The following is a 21,076-nucleotide window of genomic DNA, read 5'->3' on the forward strand; positions in this document are numbered from 1 at the left end:
CAGGGGATTGGGATGGGGTGACTGGGAGGGCATTAGACACTTCTCTGAGGTGAGGGGCTATATCCAGGGGATTGGGACGGGGTGACTGGGAGGGCATTAGACACTTCTCTGAGGTGAGGGGCTATATCCAGGGGATTGGGACGGGGTGACTGGGAGGGCATTAGACACTTCTCTGAGGTGAGGGGCTATATCCAGGGGATTGGGATGGGGTGACTGGGAGGGCATTAGACACTTCTCTGAGGTGAGGGGCTATATCCAGGGGATTGGGACGGGGTGACTGGGAGGGCATTAGACACTTCTCTGAGGTGAGGGGCTATATCCAGGGGATTGGGACGGGGTGACTGGGAGGGCATTAGACACTTCTCTGAGGTGAGGGGCTATATCCAGGGGATTGGGATGGGGTGACTGGGAGGGCATTAGACACTTCTCTGAGGTGAGGGGCTATATCCAGGGGATTGGGATGGGGTGACTGGGAGGGCATTAGACACTTCTCTGAGGTGAGGGGCTATATCCAGGGGATTGGGACGGGGTGACTGGGAGGGCATTAGACACTTCTCTGAGGTGAGGGGCTATATCCAGGGGATTGGGATGGGGTGACTGGGAGGGCATTAGACACTTCTCTGAGGTGAGGGGCTATATCCAGGGGATTGGGATGGGGTGACTGGGAGGGCATTAGACATTTCTCTGAGGTGAGGGGCTATATCCAGGGGATTGGGATGGGGTGACTGGGAGGGCATTAGACACTTCTCTGAGGTGAGGGGCTATATCCAGGGGATTGGGATGGGGTGACTGGGAGGGCATTAGACACTTCTCTGAGGTGAGAGGGGCTATATCCAGGGGATTGGGATGGGGTGACTGGGAGTGCATCAGACATTTCTCTGAGGTGAGGGGCTATATCCAGGGGATTGGGATGGGGTGACTGGGAGGGCATCAGACACGTTTTTTGAGGTGAGAGGGGCTATATGCAGGGGATTGGGATGGGGTGACTGATGGGGCATTAGACACTTCTCTGAGGTGAGGGGCTATATCCAGGGGATTGGGATGGGGTGACTGGGAGGGCATTAGACACTTCTTTGAGGTGAGGGGCTATATCCAGGGGATTGGGACGGGGTGACTGGGAGGGCATCAGGCACTTTTTTGAGGTGATGGGCTATATCCAGGGGATTGGGATGGGGTGACTGGGAGGGCATTAGACACTTCTCTGAGGTGAGGGGCTATATCCAGGGGATTGGGATGGGGTGACTGGGAGGGCATTAGACACTTCTCTGAGGTGAGAGGGGCTATATCCAGGGGATTGGGATGGGGTGACTGGGAGGGCATCAGGCACTTTTCTGAGGTGAGGGGCTATATCCAGGGGATTGGGATGAGGTGACTGGAAGTGCATCAGACATTTCTTTGAGGTGAGGGGCTATATACAGGGGATTGGGATTGGGTGACTGGGAGGGCATCAGACACTTCTGAGGCGAGGGGCTATATCCAGGGGATTGGGATGGGGTGACTGGGAGGGCATCAGACACTTCTCTGAGGTGAGGGGCTATATCCAGGGGATTGGGATGGGGTGACTGGGAGTGCATCAGACATTTCTCTGAGTGATAGAATAATTTGCATGTTTAAGATAATGACTAAAGTATTCCACCCTGAAACCATACAATTGTATGAAATGTGTTAGAGTCATAATTCAATAATGTGACTAGGTCATTGTGTTACTATTTCACAATATGAGCTGGGTATAGTTGAGACATTCAAGGCCAACTGAACTGTCGACTTGTGAGAACTCTGGAACCAATAACAGGAAAGAGGCCTCCCCAACCTAGGTAGGGGAGTAACTGTTAGAAATGGCTAGGCTTGCAGAAGAGAATGAGAAACTATGTGTTAGTATTGTATAAAAATACAGCCCACCTAAGGAGAGGTGGAGTTTCTTCTGGTGTGTGTGTGTGTGTGTGTGTGTGTGTGTGTTATAAAAATATTGTGTTCTCATTTTGAAGTCAGAGCGCTCTCTGAATAAAGTATTGATCTGTTGCAGAATCTGAGACTGTGTCTAATTCTTTATTAATCTGAGATTTAAGACCTCTGGGGAAATAGCCAAAGCTTGAGTGATAGTTGAGTTCAACCATTGGGATAAAAAATCTTGTGACATTAGATACTTCTCTGAGGTGAGGGGCTATATCCAGGGGATTGGGATGGGGTGACTGGGAGGGCATTAGACACTTCCCTGAGGAGAGAGGGGCTATATCCAGGGGATTGGGATGGGGTGACTGGGATGGCATTAGATACTTCTCTGAGGAGAGAGGGGCTATATCCAGGGGATTGGGATTGGGTGACTGGGAGGGCGTTAGACACTTCCCTGAGGAGAGAGGGGCTATATCCAGGGGATTGGGATGGGGTGACTGGGAGGGCATTAGACACTTCTCTGAGGAGAGAGGGGCTATATCCAGGGGAGTGGGATGAGGTGACTGGGAGGGCATTAGACACTTCTCTGAGGAGAGAGGGGCCATATCCAGGGGATTGGGATTGGGTGACTGGGAGGGCGTTAGACACTTCCCTTAGGTGTGCGTGGGGCCTCCACCAGAGTATGTTAGCGGTGCGGAGCTGGAGCGGAGCGAGGAGCAGAGATTCCCAAAGGCTGTAGCGTCGGCTTTCTCTGCCGCTCCAATTTCGCCCCAGTAGCGCTCACTTCACGAGCTCTGGGCATGCCCGCCCCAGCATGCCCGCCCCAGCATGCCCGCCCCAGCATGCCCGCCCCAGCATGTATTTGTAGTCTACTTGTGTGCTGCTAATTGACCCTTGCTTTAGCTATTGTCATGGAGTTCACTAAATATTTTCATAAAGAAACTGATAAAACACACAGGTGTTAAATCAAGGTGACTTATAAAGATGAGGACCAAGAGCAAGAGAGAGAGAGTGTGGCGATGCAGTGTCCACTCTTATGTGTAAGGCTTGGATGCCACCTGCTGGTAGGTTATAGAACGGATGCCATTGTTCTATGCGGCATATGGCAGTTGTTACGCGCTGGCTACATGAAACTTCCACAACTAAAGAATCATTATGGAATCTGAAAAGACAACCCAAAAGTATGATGGTGTACTTACTACATGCACATGCTAAAAAAAAGGAATGAGGTGGGTAGATAACGAAGTGTGTCATTGGAGCAAAGAATTTATAAACTAAAAATCATCTAATTTTTGTTCTATTTTATTTTATTTATTTAACCTTTATTTAACGAGGCAAGTCTGTTAAGAACAAATTCTCATTTACAATGACGGCCTACCTAAAGGCAAAAGGCCTCCTGCGGGGACGGGGGCTTGGATTAAAAAAAAAAAAAAGATAGGACAAACATACATCAAGACAACACAACACAACATAAAGAGAGACCTAAAGACAACAACATAGCGAGGCAGCAACACATGACAATACAACATGGTAGCAACACAACATGGTAGTAGCACAAAACATGACAAAAGCACAAAGGGCAAGAAGGTAAGAGTCAATAATACATCACACAAAGCAGCCACAACTGTCAGTAAGAGTGTCCGTGATTGAGTCTTTAAATTAAGAGATTGAGATAAAACTGTCCAGTTTGAGTGTTTGTTGCAGTTTGTTCCAGTCGCTAGCTGCAGAGAAAATGAGCGACCCAGGGATGTGTGTGCTTTAGGGACCTTTAACAGAATGTGACTGGCAGAACGGGTGTTGTATGTGGAGGATGAGGGCTACAGTAGATATCTCAGATAGGGGGGAGTGAGGCCTAAGAGGGTTTTATAAATAAGCATCAACCAGTGGGTAATGTGTTGGGTCTACAGAGATGACCAGTTTACAGAGGACTATAGAGTGCAGTAATGTGTCCCATAAGGAGAATTGGTGGCAAATCTGATGGCCGAATGGTAAAGAACATCTAGCCGCTCGAGAGCACCCTCACCCGCTGATCTATAAATTACTCCGTGATCTAGCATGGGTAGGATGAATCAGGGTTAGTTTGGCAGCTGGAGTGAAAGAGGAGCAATTACGATAGAGGAAACCAAGTCTAGATGTAACTTTAGCCTGCAGCTTTGATATGTGCTGAGAGAAGGACAGTGTACCGTCTAGCCATACTCCCAAGTACTTGTATGAGGTGACTACATCAAGCTCTAAACCCTCAGAGGTAGTAATCACACCTGTGGGGAGAGGGGCATTCTTCCTACCAAACCACATAACCTTTGTTTTGGAGGGGTTCAGAAGAAGGTTAAGGGTAGATAAAGCTTGTTGGACACTAAGAAACCTTTGTTGTAGAGCATTTCACACAAAATCCGGGGAGGGACCAGCTGAGTTTTAAGACTGTATCATCTGTATATAAATGGATGAGAGAGCTTCCTACTGCCTGAGCTATGTTGTTGATGTAAATTGAGGAGAGCGTGGGGCTTAGGATCAAGCCTTGGGGTACTCCCTTGGTGACAGGCAGTATTATCTACACAATAGGCCATCATTGATTTTGGCCCAATAGGCCTAGCTTATTCCCACATTCAAGGAGCTGTCCGTTTTGATTTGGGTTATTTTACCTAAAAACCTTTAGGCCTACCTATAGAAGAAGAAAACCATACTCTGCATCCCTGCCCAGCCTGGCAAGAGTGGCCAAACGGGTGTTAAGCATCCCCAGTGGCTCTGCAGGTGTGGAGAGGATGTTCTCCGCTGATGGTCGGCTCTCCAGACACCATAGCATGAGCCTGAAGCCACAGACTGGCCAAACTCCTGTTGCACTAATGAGTCATCTTTCATTTAATTTGTATTTAATTCTAAGTAAGTCACTGCCTATATGCACAATTTATAGACACCATCGCATGAGCCTGAAGTCACAGACTGGCCAAACTCCTGTTTCTAAAAATGAATTCAAAGTCACTAATGAAACATCTTTCGTTTAATTTGTATTTAATTCTCAGTAAGTCACAGCCTATATGCACAATTTATAGACTATAATGATTTAATACAACTAAATGTTGTTTAAATGCTGCACACTTTATGTACCTACAAGCCTACTGTGTCGCACATGCAAATGCTTCACAATATATTTCTTTGTAGGCTGTAGACTTGACATCATTAAAATAATATAGCCTAAATAATTCCCTGTCTGGCTCCTGACCTATTTAGAGTGTTTGTGTAGCCTATTTGAAATTATGTTTGCCTCTTACGTTCACTTGTCCTTGTTCATTCAAATACTTTTCTTATGGTTTGGTTTCAATACTTAAAAACCAATTAGTAGTTTTAAAATAGATATGTGTTGGTTAAAATGTGGTTTTAATGCACAATCGAGAGCATCCTGTCGGGCTGTATCACCGCCTGGTACGGCCACTGCCCTGCCCACAACCGCAAGGCTCTCCAGAGGGTAGTGAGGTCTGCACAACGCATCACCGGGGGCAAACTACCTGACCTCCAGGACACCTACACCACCCGATGTCACAGGAAGGCCATAAAGATCATCAAGGACAACAACCACCCGAGCCACTGCCTGTTCACCCCGCTATCATCCAGAAGGCGAGGTCAGTACAGGTGCATCAAAGCAGGGACCGAGAGACTGAAAAACAGCTTCTATCTCAAGGCCATCAGACTGTTAAACAGCCACCACTAACATTGAGTGGCTGCTGCCAACATACTGACTCAATCTCTAGCCACATTAATAATTAAAACGGGATGTAATAAATGTATCACTAGTCACTTGGCTATGTTTGTGTAACCCGTAGTGATAGTATACATTCCACATGAAGTGCTGTTTGTCTGTAATCTCTCCGCTGGGCATGAATAAACATAAATTAATTTAAGCTTGACTTTGGGGTCCTTTAGTGGTAACTACCACGACAGTGTGACAGTTGAACAAAGTTCCTAAGTTATATTCTTGAATAATCAATGGGCAACAAGGGTCCTTATTACAGTGTAATTCCATGTGTAACAAGTAGTGTAGTTAAGTGTAACAACTCATAATTACAGTGTAATAACAACATGTGTGGTTAATGGTGGTTAATTGCAGTCTGGAACTACAGAACAAGACATTTGTGGAGTGGTTGAAAAACGTGTTTTAATGACTCCAACCTAAGTGTATGTATAAACCTACCAGTCTGCCTCTATGACCTTTGCAACAATTTATAATTTGACAAATGTGACCTCTCCCATGCCAGTAGGCGAGCCAGACCAAGAATGAATGAATTCCATTAATTCATTAACCAGTGCAGCCTGTGTAGGTGTTACGGCTTCTAGGAATAGTGGGTGGAGGAGTCAGGCGCAGAGAGCAGGTTAGTTCTGTTATTCCAAAGACAGTGAAAACAGACATGCCAAACACAAGGGAGCATGAAACATCCCGTCCAAACAACAGGACTAGAACTGTCCGGAAAAATAGAAACCACAAAATCATCCAACATCATGAACAGAGAACAAGCCCAATATCCAGCGGGCCTGGTGCCCTTAAACAGCCTACAAACAAAACTCAACTCAAAACAGGTGTACCCAATTAGAGCAAACTAACAGACACAAACGGAAAGGGAATCGATGGCAGCTAGTAGGTCGGCGACGAGGACCACCGAGCGCCGCCCGAACAGGAAGAGGCACCATCTTCGGTGAGATTCGTGACAGTAGGCTTATTGGATATTTATTTAAATCATTATTTATTGATGTTCTTCTCTCTTATCATCATTAAATCGCTGCTAGATAACTACATGCCAACATAACAACGTTGAATGAGTAGAATGAAGACGGGGTCAAATCATGACAAAATAACTAAAGACCAGCCCTCGTTAAAATAATGTTTTTAATTAAAACATTTAATTAATATTTGTATAAATATGTTGGCAATCGTTTTTATAAAAGCAATAATGCCCTGGAACCCAGGGATTATCGTGTGATAACTCCCCCTAAGGGCTGTTTCCGGTCCTCGGCAAACAGCCCTTAGTCTGAGTTATCATAACATTACAATAAAAATAATAAGAATAAAAGTTAGGGATAAAAATACAAATGTGGCGAGATTTCTATCAACAACAATACACTTCTTCATACTTGTCAGCATCTGTAGTATTATAGTTACATTTGAACTAATGTCACAGATCTTTCTAGAGGCTGATCAGGACAGAGGTCATTCAACACCATGTGTTATTTCACTTCCCTTTCCCTGTAGGTCAGACTCATGGTTTTCAAAACATTCAAAACATTTTCTATGCCAGGTTTATATTGGGGTTTTCAGGACATTTGTTCAGAAGTCAAGTGATGTGTGTAATAAAACTGTTTCTTCTTTATCTAACCTTCATCTAACCTGACCTGACCGTGGCCCACATTCCTCACTAATCCACAGCTATCCAACCTTTTCAGTGACCACAACCATGTGATTGCTTTTTCCCTCACTTAGTAACTTTCCAGACCCTTAGCTCTTATCCACCCTCCATTGACCCCATCATATGCACTACCAGTCAAAGGTTTTAGAACTCATTCAAGGGTTGTTCTTTATTTTGACTATTTTCTACATTGTAGAATAATAGTGAAGACATAAACTATGAAATAATACATATGGAATCATGTAGTAACCAAAAAAGTGTTAAATAAATCTAAAAATATTTTATATTTGAGATTCTTCAAATAGCCACCCTTTGCCTTGATGATAACTTTGCACACTCTTGGCATTCTCTCTTCGCATTCTCTCATTCTCTCACCTATTGCTTCTCATTGGACCCTATGATCACTCAGCTACACATGCCTCTCCCTAATGTCAATATGCCTTGTCTTCTGCTGTTTTGGTTAGTTATTGTTTTATTTCACTGTATAGACCCTAGTCCAGCTCAACATGCCTTAGATAGCTCTTTTGTCACACACCACACACATGGGGAGACCTCACCTGGCTTAGCTGGTGTCTCTAGAGATACAAGCTCTCTCATCGTCACTAAATGCCTAGGTTTACCTCCACTGTACTCACACCATACCCTTGTCTGTATATTATTCCCTGAATCTATTCTACCACCCCCAGAAATCTGCCCCTTTTATTCTCCGTTCCCAACGCACTAGACGACCAGTTCTTATAGCCTTTAGCAGTACCCTTATCCTACTCCTCCTCTGTTCCTCTGGTGATGTAGAGGTGAACCCAGGCCCTGTAGCCCCCAGCATCACACCTATTCCCCAGGTGCTCTCATTTGTTGACTTCTGTAACCATAAAAGCCTTGGTTTCATGCATGTTAACATCAGAATCCTCCTCCCTAACTTTGTTTTATTCGCTGCTTTAGCACAATCTGCCAACCCAGATGTCATAGCTGTGTCTCATTCATGGCTTAGGAAGGCCACCAAAAATTCTGACCTTTCCATCCCTAACTACAACATTTTCCATCAAGATAGAACTGCCAAAGGGGGCGGAGTTGCAATCTACTGCAGAGATGGCCAGCAGAGTTTTGTCATACTATCCAGGTCTGTGCCCAAACAGTTTGAGCTTCTACTTTTAAAAATCCACCTTTCCAGAAATAAGTCTCACTGTTGACGGTTGATATAGACCCCCCTCAGCCCCCACACACATGGGGAGACCTCACCTGGCTTAGCTGGTGTCTCCAGAGATGCAAGCTCTCTCATCGTCACTCAATGCCTAGGTTTACCCCCACTGTACTCACATCATACCCTTGTCTGTACATTATGCCCTGAATCTATTCTACCATGCCCAGAAATCTGCCCCTTTTATTCTCTGTAAGGCAATAAAATAAGCCATAGTGGCGAGGTAATTACGATATAGCAATTAAACACTGGAGTGATAGATTTGCAGAAGATAAATGTGCAAGTAGAGATACTGGAGTGCAAAGGAGCAAAAATAAATAAATAATTTAATTAATACAGTATGGGGATGAGGTAGTTGGATGGGCTATTTACAGATGGGCTATGTACAGGTTCAAGGATCTGTGAGCTGCTTTGACAGCTGGTGCTTGAAGTTAGTGAGGGAGATACAAGTCTCCAGCTTCAGCTATTTTTGCTTGCTATAGTTTGTTCAAGTCATTGGCAGCAGAGAACTGGAAGGAAAGGCACCCAAACGGGGAATTGGCTTTGGGGGTGACCAGTGAAATATACCTGCTGGAGAGCGTGCTGCGGGTGGGTGCTGCTATGGTGACTAATGAACTGAGATAAGGCGGGACTTTACCTAGCAAAGACTTGTAGATGACCTGGAGCCAGTGGGTTTGGCAACGAGTATGAAGCGAGGGCCAGCCAACGAGAGCGTCCAGGTCACAGTGGTGGGTAGTATATGGGGCTTTGGTGACAAAACGGATGGCACTGTGATAGACTGCATCCAATTTGCTGAGTAGAGTGTTGGAGGCTATTTTGTAAATGGCATCGCCGAAGTAGAGGATCGGTAGGATAGTCAGTTTTACGAGGGTATGTTTGGCAGCATGAGTGAAGGAGGCTTTGTTGCGAAATAGGAAGCCGATTCTAGATTTAATTTTGGATTGGAGATACTTAATGTGGGTCTGGGAGGAGAGTTTACAGTCTAACCAGACACCTAGGTATTTGTAGTTGTCCACATATTCTAGGTCAGAACCGTCCAGAGTAGTGATGCTGGGCAGCGATCGGTTTAAAAGCATCGGTTTACTTGCATTTAAGAGCATTTGGAGGCCACGGAAGGAGAGTTGTACGGCATTGAAGCTCGTCTGGAGGTTAGTTAACACAGTGTCCAAAGAAGGGCCAGAAGTATACAGAAGGGTGTCGCCTGCGTAGAGGTGGATCAGAGAATCACCAGCAGCAAGAGCGACATCAAATCAAATCAAATCAAATCAAATCAAATTTTATTTGTCACATACACATGGTTAGCAGATGTTAATGCGAGTGTAGCGAAATGCTTGTGCTTCTAGTTCCGACAATGCAGTAATAACAAGTAATCTAACTAACAATTCCAAACTACTGTCTTGTACACAGTGTAAGGGGATAAAGAATATGTACATAAGGATATATGAATGAGTGATGGTACAGAGCAGCATAGGCAAGATACAGTAGATGGTATCGGGTACAGTATGTACAAATGAGATGAGTATGTAAACAAAGTGGCATAGTGTAGTATAAAGTGGCTAGTGATACATGTATTACATAAGGATACCGTCGATGATATAGAGTACAGTATATACGTATGCGTATGAGATGAATAATGTAGGGTAAGTAACATTTATATAAGGTAGCATTGTTTAAAGTGGCTAGTGATATATTTACATCATTTCCCATCAATTCCCATTATTAAAGTGGCTGGAGTTGAGTCAGTGTCAGTGTGTTGGCAGCAGCCACTCAGTGTTAGTGGTGGCTGTTTAACAGTCTGATGGCCTTGAGATAGAAGCTGTTTTTCAGTCTCTCGGTCCCAGCTTTGATGCACCTGTACTGACCTCGCCTTCTGGATGATAGCGGGGTGAACAGGCAGTGGCTCGGGTGGTTGATGTCCTTGATGATCTTTATGGCCTTCCTGTGACATCGGGTGGTGTAGGTGTCCTGGAGGGCAGGTAGTTTGCCCCCGGTGATGCGTTGTGCAGACCTCACTACCCTCTGGAGAGCCTTACGGTTGAGGGCGGTGCAGTTGCCATACCAGGCGGTGATACAGCCCGCCAGGATGCTCTCGATTGTGCATCTGTAGAAGTTTGTGAGTGCTTTTGGTGACAAGCCGAATTTCTTCAGCCTCCTGAGGTTGAAGAGGCGCTGCTGCGCCTTCTTCACGATGCTGTCTGTGTGAGTGGACCAATTCAGTTTGTCTGTGATGTGTATGCCGAGGAACTTAAAACTTGCTACCCTCTCCACTACTGTTCCATCGATGTGGATAGGGGGGTGTTCCCTCTGCTGTTTCCTGAAGTCCACAATCATCTCCTTAGTTTTGTTGACGTTGAGTGTGAGGTTGTTTTCCTGACACCACACTCCGAGGGCCCTCACCTCCTCCCTGTAGGCCGTCTCATCGTTGTTGGTAATCAAGCCTACCACTGTTGTGTCGTCCGCAAACTTGATGATTGAGTTGGAGGCGTGCGTGGCCACGCAGTCGTGGGTGAACAGGGAGTACAGGAGAGGGCTCAGAACGCAACCTTGTGGGGCCCCAGTGTTGAGGATCAGCGGGGAGGAGATGTTGTTGCCTACCCTCACCACCTGGGGGCGGCCCGTCAGGAAGTCCAGTACCCAGTTGCACAGGGCGGGGTCGAGACCCAGGGTCTCGAGCTTGATGACGAGCTTGGAGGGTACTATGGTGTTGAATGCCGAGCTGTAGTCGATGAACAGCATTCTCACATAGGTATTCCTCTTGTCCAGATGGGTTAGGGCAGTGTGCAGTGTGGTTGAGATTGCATCGTCTGTGGACCTATTTGGGCGGTACGCAAATTGGAGTGGGTCTAGGGTGTCAGGTAGGGTGGAGGTGATATGGTCCTTGACTAGTCTCTCAAAGCACTTCATGATGACGGATGTGAGTGCTACGGGGCGGTAGTCATTTAGCTCAGTTACCTTAGCTTTCTTGGGAACAGGAACAATGGTGGCCCTCTTGAAGCATGTGGGAACAGCAGACTGGTATAGGGATTGATTGAATATGTCCGTAAACACACCGGCCAGCTGGTCTGCGCATGCTCTGAGGGCGCGGCTGGGGATGCCATCTGGGCCTGCAGCCTTGCGAGGGTTAACACGTTTAAATGTCTTACTCACCTCGGCTGCAGTGAAGGAGAGACCGCATGTTTTCGTTGCAGGCCGTGTCAGTGGCACTGTATTGTCCTCAAAGCGGGCAAAAAAGTTATTTAGTCTGCCTGGGAGCAAGACATCCTGGTCCGTGACTGGGCTGGGTTTCTTCCTGTAGTCCGTGATTGACTGTAGACCCTGCCACATGCCTCTTGTGTCTGAGCCGTTGAATTGAGATTCTACTTTGTCTCTGTACTGGCGCTTAGCTTGTTTGATAGCCTTGCGGAGGGAATAGCTGCACTGTTTGTATTCGGTCATGTTACCAGACACCTTGCCCTGATTAAAAGCAGTGGTTCGCGCTTTCAGTTTCACACGAATGCTGCCATCAATCCACGGTTTCTGGTTAGGGAATGTTTTAATCGTTGCTATGGGAACGACATCTTCAACGCACGTTCTAATGAACTCGCACACCGAATCAGCGTATTCGTCAATGTTGTTATCTGACGCAATACGAAACATCTCCCAGTCCACGTGATGGAAGCAGTCTTGGAGTGTGGAGCCAGCTTGGTCGGACCAGCGTTGGACAGACCTCAGCGTGGGAGCCTCTTGTTTTAGTTTCTGTCTGTAGGCAGGGATCAACAAAATGGAGTCGTGGTCAGCTTTTCCGAAAGGGGGGCGGGGCAGGGCCTTATATGCGTCGCGGAAGTTAGAGTAACAATGGTCCAAGGTCTTTCCTCCCCTGGTTGCGCAATCGATATGCTGATAAAATTTGGGGAGTCTTGTTTTCAGATTAGCCTTGTTAAAATCCCCAGCTACAATGAATGCAGCCTCCGGATAAATTGTTTCCAGTTTGCAGAGAGTTAAATAAAGTTCGTTCAGAGCCATCGATGTGTCTGCTTGGGGGGGGATATATACGGCTGTGATTATGATCGAAGAGAATTCTCTTGGTAGATAATGCGGTCTACATTTGATTGTGAGGAATTCTAAATCAGGTGAACAGAAGGATTTGAGTTCCTGTATGTTTCTTTCATCGCACCATGTCACGTTAGTCATAAGGCATACGCCCCCGCCCCTCTTTTTACCAGAAAGATGTTTTTTCCTGTCTGCGCGATGCGTGGAGAAACCTGTTGGCTGCACCGCTTCGGATTGCGTCTCTCCAGTAAGCCACGTTTCCGTGAAGCAAAGAACGTTACAGTCTCTGATGTCCCTCTGGAATGCTACCCTTGCTCGGATTTCATCAACCTTGTTGTCAAGAGACTGGACATTGGCAAGAAGAATGCTAGGGAGTGGTGTGCGCTGTGCCCGTCTCCGGAGTCTGACCAGTAGACCGCCTCGTTTCCCTCTCTTTCGGAGTCGTTTTTTTGGGTCGCTGCATAGGATCCACTCCTTTGTCCTGTTTGTAAGGCAGAACACAAGATCCGCGTCGCGAAAAACATATTCTTGGTCGTACTGATGGTGAGTTGATGCTGATCTTATATTCAGTAGTTCTTCTCGACTGTATGTAATGAAACCTAAGATGACCTGGGGTACTAATGTAAGAAATAACACGTAAAAAAACAAAAAACTGCATAGTTTCCTAGGAACGCGAAGCGAGGCGGCCATCTCTGTCGGCGCCGGAAGTCATCATTGCGCCGGAAGTCATCATCATCATCATCATGGATGTATACAGAGAAGAGAGTCGGCCCGAGAATTGAACCCTGTGGCACACCCATAAAGACTGCCAGAGGTCTGGACAACAGGCCCTCCGATTTGACACACTGAACTCTATCAGAGACAAGAACATCAATAAATAATGATTTAAATAAATATCCAATAGGCCTTCATAGGCTGCACTGGTTAATGAATTAATGGAATTCATGCATTCTTGGTCTGGCTAGCCTACTGGCATGGTGTCAAGTCAGCTACTGTGTGGCAATAAAAACAACATACATTTCATTAGTTCAGTATATTGTTTGCCTTGTTTTCATGAACTCAGAACCAAACCCAATCTCAGTTTAGTTTGCCATTTATTGATTTGAGTTTGTTATTCTGGTAACATCACATTGAAATTGCTAATTAAACTTCATATTGTCACGAGTCATACAGTTAGACACCATCAGTGTTTTAAGGTAAATGCTGTCAATTGTCAAACACCTCCACCTTCATGACTGCACGACCACTGTTTGACATTGAGGCCTTGATGGTCACATAATCACCTTTATAAGTGATACAGGAGCCATCTGCTACACCCCTGGCAAATGTTCTCTCCGTACTGTAATACATCTCATTATAAAGAGTTTGATCACAGCTTTTGTCCCTGTTGAAGATTCCCACTGCGAACCAGTTGGAGTACAAGTCTGGGCACAGAGAACATGACAGCTATTATCTCAGTATCATTATCATTGGAGGGATTGAAGAGCTCATAGGTGAAAACACCAACAGCTCCCCTTGCTGTATCGGCGGTCTTGGTGAACGTGCTGACGTCTCTCTTTGAGGGTCCTACAGTAGGCTCCAAGGGACGTAAGTTGTAGCCACTGTTCATGTGGACCCTAATGATAGATAAAAACATCACAAGGTTACTCCAAAAGGCACCAAAATAGAAAACAATCACACTTTTTGTAAGAGCAAAACAATTTGAGGGCTTGGAGGCAGAGGGTCATAAGTGATATTCTGGCCTAAAATTACACAAATGATGGATTGGTAAATGAGCAACACAATCTCACACTCAATTCGTGCAAATATGTACAAAAAGTATTTAATCAGATTTCACGATTTCAGATTATTGTGTAGCTTAATTTGTGTGAAAATACTCATTTTTGTGGAACTTCATTCATAGGAAAATACATTTTAGGGCAATCTTCGGAACAATCTTTTGAAAGTTATTAGAACAATGCTGTTCTATGAATGAAGTCGGACAAAAATGTGTGCAGTTTCACACGAATTAAGCCACAAAAAAATGCACAAAAGTGCACGAAACCTGCTGAAATACTTGTACATATTTGCACGAATTCAGTGTGAAATCCCTTTACCCACGTAGGTTAGGCCAACCCATCGGATTCTGAAAGAACTTTGATTGGCAAGATTGGGTCTACAATTTGGCAGTCAGGTTTGAAGCACTTTCAGACACTGAATCACAGAGAAAAATTGGAATAGGGGGAGGAGTGAGTAATTCAGAGGCTGGGCCAGGCAAAGTAAACGCTACCAAGAGGATAATAGCCTTTTTTTCAATAACCAAAATTTGGGCATGAACTGATTGGATGGAATGAAAGGTGTCTCGGCTAGTGGTAAATGAGATATGATTCTTCAAATCATGAACTAACCCTACACTAGAAGCAGCGTGCAGGCTGATCCATGCCAAACAAAGCCGCCACGGCAAAGGTGTAGTCTGGGGGTTAGAGGTCACAGAATAAAAAAAGTAGTTACTTTGGGTTGACGAGAACACGGGAACTACAATCATTTGTAGTCTCAATGGTGCAGTTCCGGTTAGTCGGAATGCTTGAAGAAATCGCCATAAGCGACTCAGCCCAGGTAGGAATAGACATGATGGCGGTTGTAATAGCGATAGCCTGTGGAGACAGACACAGCACAATGACACAACAACATTCACCTATAGTTTCACCTAGCAGTATACAACTCCTATTGACACCTATAGTTTCACCTAGCAGTATAAAACTCCCATTGAAATGTATTATCTGCTACTTTACGACTTAAATAAAAGAGCTGTAAAGTCAACCTCTAACAACACATTATTGTAAGTTACATGCAGACCTCGGTCAAATTCAATCATTCATTTGTATTTATATTTGAAAATATTGTTTCCACTGTATTTTAATATTTGTTTTTGAATAAATACACAGCTCCAAAACAAGCCCTTGTATTAACAGTATTTGTTTATTCAAATACTCTTTCAAATATTATTAGGACATTTTTTCCAAATGCTTATTTGAAATACTGATTTAAACTACTTTTGAAATATTTTTTTGAAATATCTTTCAATATTAGAAGAAAGAACATACAGTATCTTTCAACTGATTTCACTTATTTATCTCAATTGCCTAATGAGTGGGTTGGGCGGGGCCAGATTGTCCCAGTGATCTATGAATGAAATTCAAGAGCCGTTTTTTTTACAAGATTCTTGTTTATTGTAAAGGGAATTTGTGGTGGTGTGAAGTACTTTTAAGTAAAAAATACTTTAAAGTACTACTTAAGTTGTTTTTTGGGGGTATCTGTACTTTACTATTTATATTTTTGCCAACTTTTACTTCACTACATTCCTAAAGAACTTTTTACTATTGGTATCCAATTGTTGTAGTAGCTACTATCTTGTCTCATCGCTACAACTCCCGTACGGGCTCGAGAGAGACGAAGGTTGAAAGTCATGCGTCCTCCGATACACAACCCAACCAAGCCGCACTGCTTCTTAACACAGCGCGCATCCAACCCGGAAGCCAGCCGCACCAATGTGTCGGAGGAAACACCGTGCACATGGCCACCTTGGTTAGCGCACACTGCGCCCAGCCCGCCACAGGAGTCGCTGGTGCGCGATGAGACAAGGACACCCCTACCCAACCCGGGCGACGCTAGGCCAATTGCGCGTCGCCCCACGGACCTCCCGGTCGCGGCCGGTTACGACAGAGCCTGGGCGCGAACCCAGGGACTCTGATGGCACAGCTGGCGCTGCAGTACAGCGCCCTTAACCACTGCGCCACCCAGGAGGCCTGAAAATCCATTTTTGACCCAGGTCTGGTAATATGATCTGTATGACAACTTTACAACCATTTAGAACACTAACACTGCGCTCTACTTTCAAATTGACATTCCTTTGCACAAATAAAATATTTGCACTGTTACACTGGTAAAATACATTAGCCAAAGAAACCAGGCTTTAGGTTAACAACAAACGGGCACTTTATACTAACATTATACAATTACCACTCCTGTATGATTAGTATGCTTACCAGGAATTATTGTTCAGGAAAGCTGCAAGTCTTCAAATGATCAGAAAACAAAGCTGGTGTCTTTCTTGAGTTGAAGAAGTGAAGCCACACCCCCAAGTTTAAAACTCCTACGTTCCACCTCCATCCGTTGAGGAAGGAAGAGAAGGTGCAGACCAGTATAACAACATCACACTGCCATCTAGCCAAATAATTTGTTTTTTGTTCAACTTTCAATGTGAATAGTCTCTTGGTTGTGTGGGTGCAAAACGGTACATATAGGGACAAACAATACATCAGACCACAGGAGAAGAGAGAGAGAGACACATGGTCTACGAGTCCTAATAAGGACAGACATACAGTGCCTTGCGAAAGTATTCGGCCCCCTTGAACTTTGCGACCTTTTGTCACATTTCAGGCTTCAAACATAAAGATATAAAACTGTATTTTTTTGTGAAGAATCAACAACAAGTGGGACACAATCATGAAGTGGATCGACATTTATTGGATATTTCAAACTTTTTTAACAAATCAAAACTGAAAAATTGGGCGTGCAAAATTATTCAGCCCCTTTACTTTCAGTGCAGCAAACTCTCTCCAGAAGTTCAGTGAGGATCTCTGAATGACCCAATGTTGACCTAAATGACTAATGATGATAAATACAATCCACCTGTGTGTAATCAAGTCTCCGTATAAATGCACCTGCACTGTGATAGTCTCAGAGGTCCGTTAAAAGCGCAGAGAGCATCATGAAGAACAAAGAACACACCAGGCAGGTCCGAGATACTGTTGTGAAGAAGTTTAAAGCCGGATATGGATACAAAAATATTTCCCAAGCTTTAAACATCCCAAGGAGCACTGTGCAAGCGATAATATTGAAATGGAAGGAAAGTCCCTCTAAACTTTCAGCTCATACAAGGAGAAGACTGATCAGAGATGCAGCCAAGAGGCCCATGATCACTCTGGATGAACTGCAGAGATCTACAGCTGAGGTGGGAGACTCTGTCCATAGGACAACAATCAGTCGTATATTGCACAAATCTCGCCTTTATGGAAGAGTGGCAAGAAGAAAGCCATTTCTTAAAGATATCCATAAAAAGTGTTGTTTAAAGTTTGCCACAAGCCACCTGGGAGACACACCAAACATGTGGAAGAAGGTGCTCTGGTCAGATGAAACCAAAATTGAACTTTTTGGCAACAATGCAAAACGTTATGTTTGGCGTAAAAGCAACACAGCTGAACACACCATCCCCACTGTCAAACATGGTGGTGGCAGCATCATGGTTTGGGCCTGCTTTTCTTCAGCAGGGACAGGGAAGATGGTTAAAATTGATGGGAAGATGGTTTGGAGCCAAATACAGGACCATTCTGGAAGAAAACCTGATGGAGTCTGCAAAAGACCTGAGACTGGGACGGAGATTTGACTTCCAACAAGACAATGATCCAAAACATAAAGCAAAATCTACAATGGAATGGTTCAAAAATAAACATATCCAGGTGTTAGAATGGCCAAGTCAAAGTCCAGACCTGAATCCAATTGAGAATCTGTGGAAAGAACTGAAAACTGCTGTTCACAAATGCTCTCCATCCAACCTCACTGAGCTCGAGCTGTTTTGCAAGGAGGAATGGGAAAAAATTTCAGTCTCTCGATGTGCAAAACTGATAGAGACATACCCCAAGCGACTTACAGCTGTAATCGCAGCAAAAGGTGGCGCTACAAAGTATTAACTTAAGGGGGCTGAATAATTTTGCACGCCCAATTTTTCAGTTTTTGATTTGTTAAAAAAGTTTGAAATATCCAATAAATGTCGTTCCACTTCATGATTGTGTCCCACTTGTTGTTGATTCTTCACAAAAAAATACAGTTTTATATCTTTATGTTTGAAGCCTGAAATGTGGCAAAAGGTCGCAAAGTTCAAGGGGGCCGAATACTTTCGCAAGGCACTGTACCAAAGAACATACCAAACTAAACATAGGATAAGATGTCGTGTATTATTAATAGGATATGAAGATGCTGAAGGAATGTTAGAATGGACACATAGTCTACGAGTCCTAATAAGGAAAGAACACCCCGAGCTAAACAGAAGGGGCCCATAGGATAAGATGGGCATATATTATTTTTGGGATAGGAGGAGGTCCTGCCACCATTATAAACTTAACCAAAGCGGATATGGGCGTTATTGGGCGTGAAGAAGCAGGATGGACAGATTGAAAGATAATGGTGGTGGATGGACTAAGGGAGGTTACCACATTTACATGTGGGATGGACTCATATGTTATGTGTGTATAAATACAGAGCCAGAGCTCAGGGAAAGTGTGTGTTCCGCGGACCATCTAGGCTTCTGATATGTTTGTATTAAAAGCCTATATTGACTTCACAAGTTCTTGTAAGTGTTATATTTTGAAACGATCCTCAACGACAGTTGAACATTCAGTGAGTTGTACATTTAAGTCTATCTCTCATTGGTACACATTTGTTTTCTGGTCCACAAAAAGCTCTGTAGCATAAAGAGTATAAATGCTATAAATGTGAGACAAGTTGCAGTTTTAATAAGATTTTTTTTTGTAAGCCTCCACTGTAGAATGCCAATATCTCATTTTTTGGAGAATATCAATTATGGATATATACGCATAGATTTCTTGAAGAGTACAATCTCATCCCATCGGAACTCAAAATATTTTTGCCTTGTGTGTTCCTTGTTCTTCATGATGCTCTCTGCGCTTTTAACGGACCTCTGAGACTATCACAGTGCAGGTGCATTTAAACGGAGACTTGATTACACACAGGTGGATTGTATTTATCATCATTAGTCATTTAGGTCAACATTGGGTCATTCAGAGATCCTCACTGAACTTCTGGAGAGAGTTTGCTGCACTGAAAGTAAAAGTTCAAGGGGGCCGAATACTTTCGCAAGGCACTGTATATAGGGCAGCAGCCTCTAAGGTGCAGGGTTACGTAACCAGGTGGAAGCCGCATAGTCATGGCTATTTGACAGTTTGATGGCCTTCAGATAGATGTTTTTCAGTCTCTCGGTCCCAGCTTTGATGCACCTGTACTGACCTCGCCTTCTGGATGGTAGCGGGGTGAACAGACAGTGGCTCGGGTGGTTGTTGTCCTTGATGATCTTTTTGGCCTTCCTGTGACATCAAGTGTTGTATGTGTCCTGGAGGGCAGGAAGTTTACCCCGGTGATGCTTTGTGCAGACCTCACCACCCTCTGGAGGGCAGGAAGTTTACCCTGGTGATGCTTTGTGCAGACCACACCACCCTCTGGAGGGCAGGAAGTTTACCCCGGTGATGCTTTGTGCAGACCTCACTACCCTCTGGAGAGCCCTGTGGTTATGGACGGTGCAGTTGACATACCAAGCTGATGCAGCCCGAAGGATGCTCTCTACTGCGCATCTGTAAAAGTTTTAGCTGACAAGCCAAATCTCTTCAGCCTCCTGAGGTTGAGGCGCTGTTGCGCCTTCTTCACCACACTGTCTGTGTGGGTTGAACTTTTCAGTTTACCCAATCTGTTCTTAGGATGAAACTGAGAAATAAGTTGTGTAGAAAGTAAACATCCGCACCTCGATGGTGCTTATGTCTGCATAATAAGGGAGGAGGAAAAACATGGCAACTTCTGACTATTTCTAGTTTAGCATTTGATGTCAACGGAATACACTGCCCGATTTACATAATTAGAAAGAGGAGATTCTCTTGTGATTAAAATGGTGTCCAATTTAAAATCTAAGTATACACATTGCGAGATATTTGGCAAAATAGACAGACTTACCGATATTTCCTTATAGGAAACAATGGGAAGACCTCAGAGTTCCACGAGTCATTTTTTGTTTACATTTAAACTACCAGCAATGTGGGCAGGTCTCCTATACAACAATAGCAAATCAGGCATTGTGAAGTAGAACAATAGGCTGGGAATAGAACGTTTGGAAGGCGGGTTGGTGCCACGGGGCTCAATAGAACTAATAGGAGCTGGCAGGGAGAAAAATGCCCTACATTTAAAAAAATGATTACTTCTAAACAACGGCAAGCAGCTGGGACATACGGTAATATTATGAAACTGGGCTCCACGGCAGATGCAATTCACTTTTTATTTAAAAAAATAAAAAATGCATTGTTAAAATATGTCATGTGTCCAGCCTATTAGGAGGTGAGTGCAAATCAAGAGGCGCCTCACAACTGCACTTGCTCCTCAAAAAAGTTTGGTGTTCAAAACACTCTTGCTCAGGTTCCGTTTCTGCCAGTTATTGTGGCATCCCCTTACCACGTTTTGAGGAGTGGAACTGAGTTAGTTTTCACTAGCTAGCTACCTATTGGCCCGGAAGTCCCCCACGACAAAAATAAATAAACAGACCCCGCACATATTTCCGTTGAAAATGAGGTGAATAGAATGCTCTTCAAGCCAATCAGAAAGGAGTATTCAACAATGCCATTGCATAACGTATGATAACTCCCAACTAAGGGCTGTTCGCCTAGAGCCGGTGACAACTCTTAGGGGGGAGTTATCACACGCTAATCCCTGGGTTCGAGGGCATTATTCCTTATAAAACAGTTGGCAACATATTTAT

Source organism: Oncorhynchus clarkii, chromosome 2, assembly GCF_045791955.1.
Source record: "Oncorhynchus clarkii lewisi isolate Uvic-CL-2024 chromosome 2, UVic_Ocla_1.0, whole genome shotgun sequence".
In the NCBI taxonomy this organism is placed as follows: Eukaryota; Metazoa; Chordata; class Actinopteri; order Salmoniformes; family Salmonidae; genus Oncorhynchus; species Oncorhynchus clarkii.